Below are 13,320 nucleotides of genomic sequence, written 5' to 3'. Positions count from 1 at the left end.
CCAGGATAATGTAGTTCAGGGGCTAAGCAGGTGACTCTTACTTCACATCTCAGGAAGCAGAGGTGGGTGTCTGTTACACCATCTTCCCTGGGTCCCCTTGCAGATGAATCCATCATCAGCCTGGAAACCAATTCCAAAGCGTCCTTTAAGTGTCAGCTCAGATCCCACACTCCATGGCTCCACATTGCAAAAAAGTGATGCTACTTTGAAGGACGGAAAACCCATTTTCAGCAGACTAAAATGAACACAGAAACAAGCACCATGTAGTTAGCTAAAATCTTACCTAGAAATATTCTTTTATTGAGTTTTGGAGTTAATTTTCCCATATAAGGAATAACAAGAGTGAATGGAAGGGAATTGACTTTTTAAGACTGGTTTTTTTTTGTTGTTGTTGTTGTTGGTAGATTAAAATAGTATGGTTGGCCAAGTATGGGGGTGAGAAAATGTTCCTACTATTAATCATGCAAATTCTGAGAATTTGTTTCAGACTAATTATACAAAACTCATACAAAGAAGCAGCTAGTTTTCCTGCTGTGAGTGGTTATGGCAGTCAGTTCTCCTAACCTCAGAGCCTGAGCTGTGGCCAGTGGGCCAGAGTAGGCTCTTCCCTACAGCCTGTTCTCTCCTACCAGTCTCCTGCTCACCCTCCTGGGCCTCAGGGCCCTCTTCTTGAGCACACTCGACCTTCTCCTTTCTGGTTCCTCTGCCTGGAGCCCCTGGTACCTGTAAAGCTGTGGGTCACGCTTCCCCAGACTCTGCTTACCTCATTCTTCTCTGAGAAGCTGCACAAGACCACTCCATTTGGAGCAGTGTCCTCCCCAGGGAGGGTATCACATTAGCCTGATGGCCTTGTTCTCTTTCTGTGGGTCTCAGGAGGGCAGAGACCTTGTCTGCCCTGTTGTGTACTGCAGTGGCCCCCCACCTTTTTGGCATTAGGGACTGGTTTCGTGGAAGACAATTTTTCTAAGAACCAAGGGGAATAGTTTTGGGATGATTCAGGAGCATTACATTTATTGTGCACTTACTTTATTTCTAATCTAATGTCACTGCTGATCTGATAGGAGGTACCGGTCCATAGCCCAGAGGTGGGGGACCCCTGGTACTGAATCCCTCTGGGGCTCAGCAGTGCTGGTTGGGAAGAGGCGTGAGGCTGGGCCCCTGCCTGAGCCTCACACATCTGTCGCATTGTAAACACGGCTCTAAAATTACCCATGTCACACCCACTTCCAGGATCCAAGGTTCACCCCTGCCAGGGCCCCCATGGAGGAGCCTCTGTCCCTTAGACTCCAGGGCCGATGCTCTGGTCACACCTCAGCACCTCTTGCCTGGAGAGTCCTCCTTCCTCGGCTCCCTAGACTTCAAATCCAGGCTTAGACGTCTCCTGCTTTGGGTGGCCCCCTTGCCTTCTCAACCAGCTTGCCCGCCTCTGGATGCTCATCCACACAGAGGTCCATATGCTGGACTGCTGGCCTCTCTGATTGGCCAGAGGGATACCTGAGCCCACAGGTACTCACCCCAGGGAGGCCCGGCTCAGAGAAGGTGGGGAGTGAAGACCTTCACCCAGTGAAGCCACTCTTGGGGCATAGCTGCTCCTCCCTCTTCCCTCCCCCTCCTCCTCCTCTGGTTTCCATTTTGTCTGTTTGCCTCTCCCGTTTGTACAAGAGCCAATCTAGCTTATGAAAAACAAGCTGTCATCTTAGTGTTTTTATAACTTGTTCCCCCAACAGCTGTTGTGTTTCCAGATGTTCATTACTGCTGTATTAGTGGAGATTCTTAACAATACTTGGGCTGACAGCATACAAATTGATTTTCAAGTTATGCTGATTGCTTAGACATATTTCTTGCACCAGCTAAGCAAAATGAAAAGAAGAAAAAAAAAAAAACAAAAAACCAACAAACAACCCAACCCGAAACAAAACCCATGCCATATGGCACACATGGTCTGTGATCTAAGGGGTTTGGGCCACATGTGAACCAAATGCCGAAGACATTACACTGACTGGGGAAGGTGTGGATAGGGACAGGTTTCCAGGGAAGCATTAGTTGGGTTAAACCTAGTGTGGCCCTAAGATGCTTTGTAGTTTCTGGCTTCTGCTGTGGGCTGAGAAAGGCTCTGTACAGTGCAGAAGGAGTGTGGATCCTGGAGTCAGACCTGGTGTGAATCCCTGCATTGCCATTTATTTGGGGTGTGTGATTTTGGGAAAATTGTTAATCCCTGAACAACAGTATCTGCAGAAATCAGACAATATGGATATGTGCCTCTCAGGTGGTTATGAGCATCAATCAAGGCAGGGCATGCCAAACTGGAATGGCCCCATACCAGCTTGGGAGAGGTGGGGAGAGATGGCTACATGGCAGTGAACAACAAGTAGAAGGGCAGGAAGTCTTTGATCTGTCCCAGCATCTGGAGCTGGTCCTGCCTTCAGACACCCAGGGAGAGAGCTGGGAAAGCAAGGCCAGAGGCACTGTGGTTTCTGTGGCTGCCACATGGTGCCGCTGTTGTGCCCAAGCCCCGCACTGCTCAGTGGAGGCCGGTCCACTGCAGCGGTGACGGCCATGGCTCAGGCCACACTGGCACACGTCTTGGCTACAGGCTTGTGATGGTATTCCTTTCTCTCCAAGAGGGCCCTGGGGCCCTTCACTGGAGATTGCACAGCAGAGAAAACTAAAGATCCTCTTATGAATTTTCCTGGGGCAAGGGTGCTTCACTGGTATCATAACCAGAGAGGCACCACTACTGTGGTTTCCCCAGAAAGCTAAACTGGACGGCAAGGTGACTTGTCTCTAGTCCTAGATGCAGAAAAACTGCTTTGACTTTAAAATTCCAGGTCATCAGCGCCTCCTCACATATTTAGATAAGCAGGCTCAAGTGATTGGCTCATGATGATCTATCAGTCAGTATAAAGGCTTCCCAGGTGGCTTAGTGGTAAGGAATCTGCTTGCAAATGCAGGAAATGCAGGAGACATGGGTTTGATCCCTGGGTTGGGAAGATGCCCTGGAGGAAGAAATGGCAACCCACTCCAGTATTCTTTCCTGGGAAACCCCATGGACAGGGGAGCCTGGCAGGCCGTAGTCCATGGGGTTGCAAAGAGTCAGACACCGCTGAGCGCACACACATCAGCTGGCATGGACTGCTCCCTCTCCCCTCCACCCAGGTGGGCTGGCAGGTCAGGGGTGGTGTCACAGGGTGGTAGGGTGTCTTGGTATCCAGGATATTTGTCTATCTATCACCCTGCAGCCCTTACTTCTGGGAGTCTGTTGGGACAGCAGATGGAGGAACAAGGTCTGGACAAGAGAGCTGTTTCCCATCTGAGTGGACTCTTCTCTATGAGACCAGGATGTAAGGGAGTTTCAATAATGCCATGCTTGACCACTGCGCAGAGAAGCATCTTGAGGGAATAGGCTCTAAAAGGTCTCTGTTCTTGCTTAGAGAGGAGTCTGGGACCTTGTTCAGGGCTCACAAGCATACCCACTGCTGTGGGCTGCTTGCTGGGCTAGGATGGACATCTCGGAGTTTCCCTTGCCCCATTTCCCGCCACATCTTATGGGCCCGTTACCCCATTCATTGTTGAAAGTCTATGGCCTGTGCAATGCTGTGATTGGTGTTGATGGGAGGAAGCCCATGTGGGGTGATGGGTTTGGAGGAAGCTGGGATCTGGGGGGAAGGGCAGGACCTGAATTGCTGAGGGGGAGGAATTTGAGAGATGTGACTGTAGGTGACCTTGCTGTGGGATGACTATGCCCTGTGTGAAAGCCGGCAGTATGGCTAGCTGGTCTGGAGCAAACAGCTTTCCTGGAGGAGGAGGGAGAGAGGCCAGGAGAAAGGGGGAGGGGAGAGGGAGACACCCTTTTCCTGGGTCTCTGCCCATCTTTTGTTTGGTTAACCTTCTAGTCTCAGGTTTGACAGCATCTCCTGAGGCAAGTCCTCCCTGCCTGCCAGGCCAAGACTAGGTTAGATAGGTTAGATCCCCTGGTTCGTAGGTCTTTTAGCCCCATGTGCTTTTTTAAAAAACTGAAATTCATATTAAATAACAGTTTGTGTGATTATCTGTTTGTCACCTGTGATCTGGTGGGGGGCACCTCCATGGGGCCTGGGCCATCTCTGATGCTTACTGAATATTTGCACCTGCCTCTGGTTGGAGGACTGGAGTTCTGCCTTTGTCCATTTGAGGAGGTGCTGGCAAGGGATCTGAATTCCCCTCCCAGGGTTGTCACCTAGTGAACCAGTAAGGTCCTAGTCTTTCTGGTCTTGGTTCTCTTGGAGAAAACAAAACACATTATTGAAGCAAAGTATCTCTGAGTTTCCTTCCGGCTCTGAGCTCCTGTGCATCACTGCAAAGTGATGCCCATGAGAGGTGACGAAGCCCCCTTGATCTTGGCTTGGCTGCCTCTTGCTCTGCTTACTCCCTTCTGCCTTTTTACCTCCTGCAGTCCCACCAGGCCCGAGGACCGTTCTGGCAGCCCTGTGGCTGGAAAGCACCCGAGGCATCATGGGGAGATCTGTTGCCTTGAAAGACTCATGATGGTTTTTCCGTTGAGCTGACCTTGAGATGTCAGATTGTTCCTGATTCACGGGGCTGGCTCTGGGCGGCCAAGTTCCTCATTCTGGGGGTTATGTTTATCTGTGGAGGGATGTGGTTGAGAAGACCAGTATATGGGTGGTCACATTGTCCACAGACACACTCCCCTGCCTCCTGGCCGTTAGGGAAGATTAGTGATGTGGTGTCAGAAGGCGGAAAGCCACATCTTTCTTGATCACACACAGTACACATGACAGATTATTGGGTTTCCTGAAAATAGAGTTGGTGATTTCTATTGACATTTATGTTCAGTTCATTCGCTCAGTCATGTCTGACTCTTTGCGACCCCATGAATTGCAGCACGCCAGGCATCCCTGTCCATCACCAACTCCCAGAGTTTACTCAAACTCATGCCCATCGAATCGGTGATGCCATCCAGCCATCTCATCCTCTGTCATCCCCTTCTTCTCCTGTCCCCAATCCCTCAGCATCAGGGTCTTTTTCCAATGAGTCAACTCTTCACATGAGGTGGCCAAAGTATTGGAGTTTCAGCTTTAGCATTAGTCCTTCCAATGAATATTCAGGACTGATCTCCTTTAGGATGGACTGGTTGGATCTCCTTGCAGTCCAAGGACTCTCAAGAGTCTTCTCCAACACCACAGTTCAAAAGCATCAATTTTTTGGCGCTCAGCTTTCTTCACAGTCCAGCTGTCACATCCATACATGACCACTGGAAAAACCATAGCCTTGACTAGATGGACCTTTGTTGGCAAAATAATTTCTCTGCTTTTTAATATGCTGTCTAGGTTGGTCATAACTTTCCTTCCAAGGAGTAAGCGTCTTTTAATTTCATGGCTGCAATCACCTTCTGCAGTGATTTTGGAGCTCAAAAAAATAAAGTCTAACACTGTTTCCCCACCTGTTTACCATGAAGTGATGGGACCAGATGCCATGACATTTATGTTAGAGGAACCCAAATCAGATTGTGCAGATTGTTCTATGTGTCTACGTGGAATGTTTGGCTTCATTGCTGATGACAGGGCTCCCGCAGCAGTTGTCTTGACATTGCAGGGATGCCCAAGGGGAGCAGGGGTGTGTCCTCACCATCACCCTGGCCCCATCCAACAGGAGGAATCAACCCCCTGAAATGTTTGCCCCAAGGTAGACAGGCCTCAGAGAGTCCAACCTGGGGTCTGCAGGGCTCTAGACTAGTCTAAGGAGAAGCTGGTCTGGCTCTGGGCAGTGGTTGACTATGCATTTACAGGTATCTGGTGTGGATTTGGGTACAGAGTAGGCATGTGGATGACTTAATTCCATGTCCTTTCAACAGCTGTGGGGCAGGGACCATCATACCTCATCTCACGAAGCTACTAGGCCTCATCAGCTGGAGCGGGCACTGTGATGGGGCAGGGGCCCGGCAGAAAGGGTGATGTACATGGCACAAGTCTTGGTAGTTCCCTGGCCCAGCCCCGTACCTCCCTCCTCTGGTTCTGCAGTGGGTCCATGTTCCTCAAGGGGCCGAGCCCAAGCTGAGCTCCGAATGGTCTCTCATAGCACACTCCTGTGGCCAAGATGTCCTCTCCACTGGGGAAGAGAGGGGACCAGTTGCATGGTGGAAGAGCAAACACATTTGCAGGGCTGTTTTGGGTTGGCTGCAGCCACACCCTATCAGAGTGTGCTGGATTACTAAGTCCAAAAAGCAAGGGTGGGGTCGTGAGGATGCTAGCAGCCTTCTGTGCAGGCTTTTTTCTGAGATCAGGAGGCATCGCTGAAGGATGAGGCCTGATTCCTTTGGGAGGTCTGGGCAAGGGGCTGCTACACTGACCCAGGCAGGGAATGCTCCTAACGGCCTCACTCTGGGGGCCTCACCAGGGTTCTGGACTGGTTGACTCTCTCTGATCCTCTCTCTTTGGGGCTGCATCCACCCCATCCCAGATGGCCTGGGAATCTAAAGGGTCCCACTCAACTCTTCTCCTGGACTCAGCCCAGGGGCTCCTCAGCTGGAGGCTGCAGGCCCCTGGCACACAGGATGTCTGGTGGCTCACCGACTGGGCCTGGTAGGGCCAAGGGTTGGAACTGCAGAGACCTCCTCTGGAGTCCATCTGTGTGTGTATTGAGTCCTCAGAGCGCCTTTCCTCAGGCCCCCCACTGAGCCTCCCTACAGTACCCAGAGTCCTGGTCAGCACGGGGTCCTGTTCCCACCTGCTTCTGGCCTTCATTTTTCCCTCCACTCCAGCGTCTGTTGGCAACCCAGCCACTTGGGGGAGGGAAGGAGGCTGTGCTGGCAAAGCCCGGCAGCCCTAGAACATCCGTGGGAACATCAGTCATCACGCAGTGCAGACTTGGCTGCCTCTCTAGACAGGAGCTGCAAGCCCCTGTCCCCCAACCCCCAAACCACCAGGTTGATTCCCCGCTCTCAGGGATGTGGTGGGGGCTCCTCTCTTGGGGCTGAAGTGCCTGGCCCAGCCTCCTCACTGGGGTCTTCTGGCCTGGTGACCTGGACTGGGCCACAGATGGGAACCTCAGTGTACCCCCCACTACTTCTCTGTATTAAAGCCTAGGCAACCCCATCCTCTCCCCTGTACGGACTGCCTAGCGGTCCTGCTTCCTGTCAAGGGAGAAGGGAGTAGTTCTGAAATCACTTGCCTCCACTCAACAAGGGCTTTGTCAGGGGAGGGGCGGAAGCAGGGGGTTCATTGTCATCGAGCACCCCAGCCTTGGTGTGCTAGCTCCTTCCTGCTGTCTAGGTGTCCCCAGTGTGTTCCATTACTGGTGGCCACAAGTGTGGACTTTGGTTTGGGTGCAATTCTGAATCCTTTGCTTAGTAGCTATTGATCTGAGGTAAGCTGGTTAACCTCCCTAAGCTTTTATTTATTTTTTTAATCTGCAAAATGGACATATGGATGATATTGGACCGTTAGGGTACCCTGAATGCTGTGAGCTTAGGGTTTAGCTCAGGCTGGTGAATGTCAGCTACTGTCCCCACGGCATTTGCTGCAATGGCCCCTCTTCTCTTGGGGAGGCTGGAATTAGAGAAAGGCCATCCAGCGGGATCCTGGGAGAAGCTGAAACCTCTTCTCACTGTGCTGTGTCCCAGAGCCCCAGTTCTGAAATTGAAAGGACATCCTCTACTCAAGAGAGTGATTTGCAAACTGTTTCTGAAATTATTTTTCAAATCGTGCCTGAAGCTTCCATGAAGCTGCTGTGGGGACTGCCATCAGACAAGAGGTATAGAGTGGAGTTTGTACCCTTCTCTTGAATGAGGGCTACTTTTGCTTCTGTAGATTCTCTCAAATATTGGGCTCCACATAATATTTCTTTAAAATACATGACACACTGTTATAAAAGTTTGAACATGAATATTTACATAATAAACTTTGGTAAAATGTTTGGACATAACTGTATTAAAATGACATCATCATCATCACCATTTTGAGCTGATAGGAACAGATCCTACACTAATCTTAGCCAAAAGGCAGAGAAGCAACCATAATCATCTAAAAAATAAAGTTATATAAAGACTTCCACATGTCAGGCAGTCTTCTAAATTCTGGAGACTTAAAAAGGCATAAAAACATGGCCCCTGCCATCAAGGAGAATAATTAGCAAACTTCCATGAAAATTGCTTTCATTCACATCTGTGTGTTCATTAAAGCCCATGGGGGTTGCAGATGAAGAAACAAGGGCTGAACTTCTAGAAAATATCAACACCACCAACCAGTGGGACTCAGCTTTGCCCCACCCCCACTTCTTCCCATCTGAAGTACAGTTTATAATGTCAGTGGACACACACACACACACACACACACACATGTGTACATATACCTACCTTCCCTACTCATTCCCCATTATCTCCAGTCCTGTCCCCAGGAGCAGGGAGAATGCATGTCAGCTTTGAGACAGTGGGTATATGATGTTTGATGTTATGGTCAGATATGATCAGTCTGATGTTTAGGACCCACCCCTAAACCAAGGCCTGGGCTGCGTTTTTCTCATATTTGTCTTGTCAGGCAGAAAAAGCAAGCGACAATTTTGTGTGCTGTGTCCATGCCTAGGGCTTCCCAGTTGGTTTTAGAGGTAAAGAACCTGCCTGCCAATGCAGGAGACAGAAGAGAAACAGGTTCAATCCCTGGGTTGGGAAGATCCACTCCAGTATTCTTGCCTGGAGAATCCCAAGGACAGAGGAACCAGGCAGGCTACAGTCCACAGGGTCACAAAGACTTGGACATGACTGAAGCAATTTAGCACGTCCTTGCCTGCCATCATGTGAATACTTAGCCTTCCTTGTGTGGTTCTGAAAAAGGGTGCCCTGAGTAAAACTGGGATCCGCATGTCCCTGGGGAGTGGACTCTGTCCTTCCCTGGCCAAGTCTGGGTCCAGCTGATGGCTTGTCCTGGGCTCAGTGCCTCAGAGGTTTCATGCACCAGGCAGTCAGCGGCTAAGCACCAAAGGGTCTGAGCCCAGAATCAGAAAAGGCACGAGCTCCAGGGCTCACAGTGGGGGTTCTCAGAGTGCTGGCTCTGGCAGACCAGCTGGTGAGCTGGGTAGTCCTGACAGCTCAGTGCTCGCCTCTGGAGTCTGCAAGAATAAGATGACACGGTGTCCACAGGGCTGCTCAGACTGGTCCACTCCTCCGCAGTCCTTCCTGCCAGTCACCACCCTGATCCCCTCCTGGCATAGCTGATGCCCAAAAACCTGAGCCCAGCTCAGAGCAGTCTGCCTTAGAACCTGCACCCGCGTGCCTGAGAGCCCCCACACTGGAGCTGATGATGGACTAGGACGTTTTATCTTTTCTTCTGAGTTTGTTTTTCCCCTTTGCTTTTGAATGGTGACTTTGCTGACTGCGTCTCTCCTGATCTCATTTAAGTCCATTCCTTTGGGGCCATTAGCTTGGCCATCAATTTCTTCCAGGGTAGGAACCATGTCTTGCCCTGCTCCCTCTTTTCTTCCTCTTCTGTCACTGGCTTATTCCCCCAGTGCTTGAAGGGCCCTGTAATCATGCTCATGTGTACATCTGATATACAGAAAACTCGAGAGAAGCAAGAAAATGCACCAAAATAGTAATAGTGGTTGTTTTTTTTTTTTAATAAAGGAACTTTGTGTGATTTATGTTTTTCCTTTTCATACTTTTCTGCATTTTCAAATTTCCTCTAAAGTAGTATTTATTACTTCCATTTTGATGCTTGTATTAATTTTATAATAAGAAAGAGATCTTTAAAAATTACTGAAAAGTAACAGAACAATTTGTATTCTGAGGTGATGCTGTCCAGCTTGATAGAGCATCGATGTGTTTCAATTTTTTCTCTCTTAGAAAAGAGTTTCATTATTGAATAGGAAGGTAAAGGGAAATAATTTAAAAACAGCAACACACACCTCCCCTCCCATCTTTGTATTCTATCAGAAAGTGAAGGTGAAAGTGAAGTCGCTCAGTCGTGTCTGACTCTTTGCGACCCCATGGACTGTAGTCTATCAGGCTCCTCCGTCCATGGGATTTTCTAGGCAATAGTACCGGAGTGGGTTGCCATTTCCTTCTCCAGGAGATCTTCCTGACCCAGGGATCGAACCCGGGTCTCCCTCATTGTACACAGACGCTTTATCATCTGAGCCACCACAATGTAAAACCAGGTGGATTTATCAAGGTACCTCCTGGAGACACCCTTTGAATAAAGATTCAAGAATTGCACCTGAAGAATATGCATTTCCCCCAGCATCCTCGGAAGCTTATTTGACTCTAGCACTGCAATCTGACAAGTGTTTAAAATCTTGTCTCAGTTGTTGACTGTAAGCAAGTCATTTAACTTTTCTCATCTGCAAAGTGGGAATGATGACACTTTTTTGGCCAGGCTGTTGTGAGGCTAATGATCTTGTAAGTAACACATTCTGTCTGGTCCTGATACACAGTAGAAGCTCAACTATGGTGATGGTTTTTCTCTGACTCTCTGGAGACAGGCCCCAGAAGCAGAGAGTTCAGCATAGCTTGCTTCTCTGTTTCTCCTGCTCTGGTGAGGCTGACCCTCCAGGGTAGCTTCCACAGCTGCTGGGGGAGGCGCCTGGATATTTTGTGTCCTAAATGTCACAAGGAGGTCTGAAGCTGCCTGTAAAGAGGCCAAGGGAGGGCAGTCAGAGTGAGGGAAAAGGAAAGGTATGCAATAGCAATTATATAACTATAAAAGACAGGACAAGGACATATTTTTCTCTTTTCCTTTCTTAGCTGATTTAAAAAGGAATTGTATAAAATCATATGTTTATAATGTTTTGTAGAGTGTGTAACACATTGAAAAATACATATTGCCAATAACTACAAAAAAGGTGGGTGGTAGCAAGCTGCTAAGGAAATAACTACAGATAGTAAAGTAATAATTATAGTAATGCATTGTTGGGTCTATAATGTTAGTATATGTAATATATATGACAATAATAGCACACAAAAGAAGAAGAGAGACTAGAACTGTGGTGTATCATTTTTACATATTACTGGAATTTGACTAGTGTAAATCTGAAGCTGATTCTGATGTTAGTATGTGCATGGTAAATCTTAGAGCCATCACTAAAAAACCAAAGGGAAAAAACCCTTAAAGATATACTGAAAAAATTATCAAAGAAACTGAAATACTAACCAGAAAATACTCATTTAATACAAAGAAAGCAGTAGAAGAGGAATAGAGGAACAACAATAAAAAACACATGATATATACAGAAAACAAAAAGTAAAATGGCAGATGTCAATCCAAATATATAAATAATCCAAATATTAACATATTAATTAATCCAAATATTAAATGTGAATGATTTAAGTAATCTTATAAATAGGCAGGTGGATAAAGGAACGTCCCCTGAAGCTCAGCTGGTAAACAATCCACCTGCAATGCAGGATTTCTGGGTCGGGAAGATGCCCTGGAGAAGGGATAGGCTTCCCACTCCAGTATTCTTGGGCTTCCCTGATGACTCAGACAGTAAAGAATCTACCTGCAGCAGGAGACCTGGGTTTGATCCCTGGGTTGGGAAGATCCCCTGGAAGGGGGCATGGCAACCCACTCCAGTATTCTTGCCTGGAGAATCGCCATGGACAGAGGAGCCTGGCGGGCTGTAGTCCATGGGGTTGCAAAGAGTCAGACATGACTGAGCGGCTAAGCGCAGCACAGCACATGGGAGCTCTGGGCTTCTTTGTAGCTCAACTGGTGAAAAATCCACCTGCCATGCAGGAGACCCCAGTTCAACTCCTGGGTTGGGAAGATCCCCTGGAGAAGGGAAAGGCTACCCATTACAGTATTCTTGGGCTTCTCTGGTGGCTCAAACGGTAAAGAATCCTCCTACAATGTGGGAGACCTGGGTTTGATCCCTGGGTTGGGAAGATTCCCTGGAAGAGGGCATGGCAACCCACTCCAGTGTTCTTGCCTGGAGAATCGCCATGGACAGAGGAGCCTAGCGGGCTGTAGTCCATGGGGTTGCAAAGAGTCAGACATGACTGAGCAGCTAAGCACAGCACAGAGGAAACATTCTTTAAAGACACAAGTGGAATGAAAATAGAAGGATGGAAAGAGATTTATTTCTTGTAAGAACTGAAGAAAGCTGAGGTGGCTATACTGACAACAGAGAAAATACACTTTAACACAGAAAAATTACTAGAGACAAAGAGGGACATTTTATAGTGATAAAAGAGTCAACCCTCTGGGAAGAGATATAATAATTATAAGCAAAGTGTAGTGTAGTGAAGCTGCTCAGTCGTGTCCGGCTCTTTGTGACCCCATGGACTGTAGCCTGCCAGGCTCCTCCGTCCATGGGATTTTCCAGGCAAGAGTACTGGAGTAGGTTGTCATTTCCTTCTCCAGGGGATCTTCCCAACCCAGGGATCAAACCCAGGTCTCCTGCATTACAGGCAGATGCTTTTACCATCTGAGCCACCTGGGAAGTCACAATTATAAGCATATATGCACCTAATAACAGAGGACCAAAATACAGAAAGCAAAACTGACTGAAATGAAGAGAGGAATTAAACATAATAGTTGGAGATTTCAATAATCCACTTTCAATAATGGAGGAAATAGACATAAGATTAATAAGGACAACAGATACGTGAAAAGATGCTCAACATCACAAATCACTAGGGAAAAGTAAATCAAAACCATAATGAGATTGCCTCATGCCTGTTAGAATGGTTAGCATCAAAAAGGCAAAAAATAATAAATGTGGAGAAAAGGAAACCTTTGTGTACTCTTGCTGGAAATGTAAATTGGTGAAACTATCATAGAAAACAGTATGGAGCATTCTAAAATAATTGAAAATAGAACTATCATATGATATGGCAATTTTACCTCTGGAATAAATTCAAAGAAAGCAAAACCCTATGTGGAAAATATTTCTGCACCCCCAAGTTCATAGCAGCATTATTTACTGTAGTCAAGATGTGGAAACAATCTAAGTGTCCATCAATGGATAAGTAGATAAAGAAATTGTGCTATATGTATACGATGAAATATTATTCAGTCAAAATAAGGAAATATTGCCATTTGAAACAACATGGATGGAGCTTCAGGGTAATTATGACTTTTTAAGTGAAATAAGTCAAACAGAGAAAGACAAAGACTAAATGACCTCACCTATATGTGGAATCTAAAACAACAACAACACAAAGCTCAGAAAAAGATGTCAGATTTGTGATTATCAAAGGTGTGGAGCTGGAGAAAAGGGGAATTTGAGGAAGGTGGTCAGAGGCACAAACTTCCATCTATAAAATAAGTGAATACTAGGGCTATAATGTATAACATGATGACTATAGTTAACACTGTTGTATAATATTTA

General features: G+C 47.4%; 1 non-coding gene across 1 annotated transcript; it reads right to left on the bottom strand.

Annotated features, from left to right (window-relative positions):
- Positions 1–12,356: 12,356 nt before the first annotated feature.
- TRNAY-GUA lies at positions 12,357–12,429 on the bottom strand. The gene has a single exon. It is a non-coding gene; the product is annotated as a tRNA-Tyr (tRNA).
- Between the last annotated feature and the right edge of the window lie 891 nt (positions 12,430–13,320).

The sequence above is a fragment of the Cervus canadensis genome, chromosome 15 (assembly GCF_019320065.1).
Source record: "Cervus canadensis isolate Bull #8, Minnesota chromosome 15, ASM1932006v1, whole genome shotgun sequence".
Lineage (NCBI taxonomy): Eukaryota > Metazoa > Chordata > Mammalia > Artiodactyla > Cervidae > Cervus > Cervus canadensis.
The sequence above is the reverse complement of the archived record's forward strand: the minus strand, read 5'-3'. Positions and strand labels throughout refer to the sequence as shown.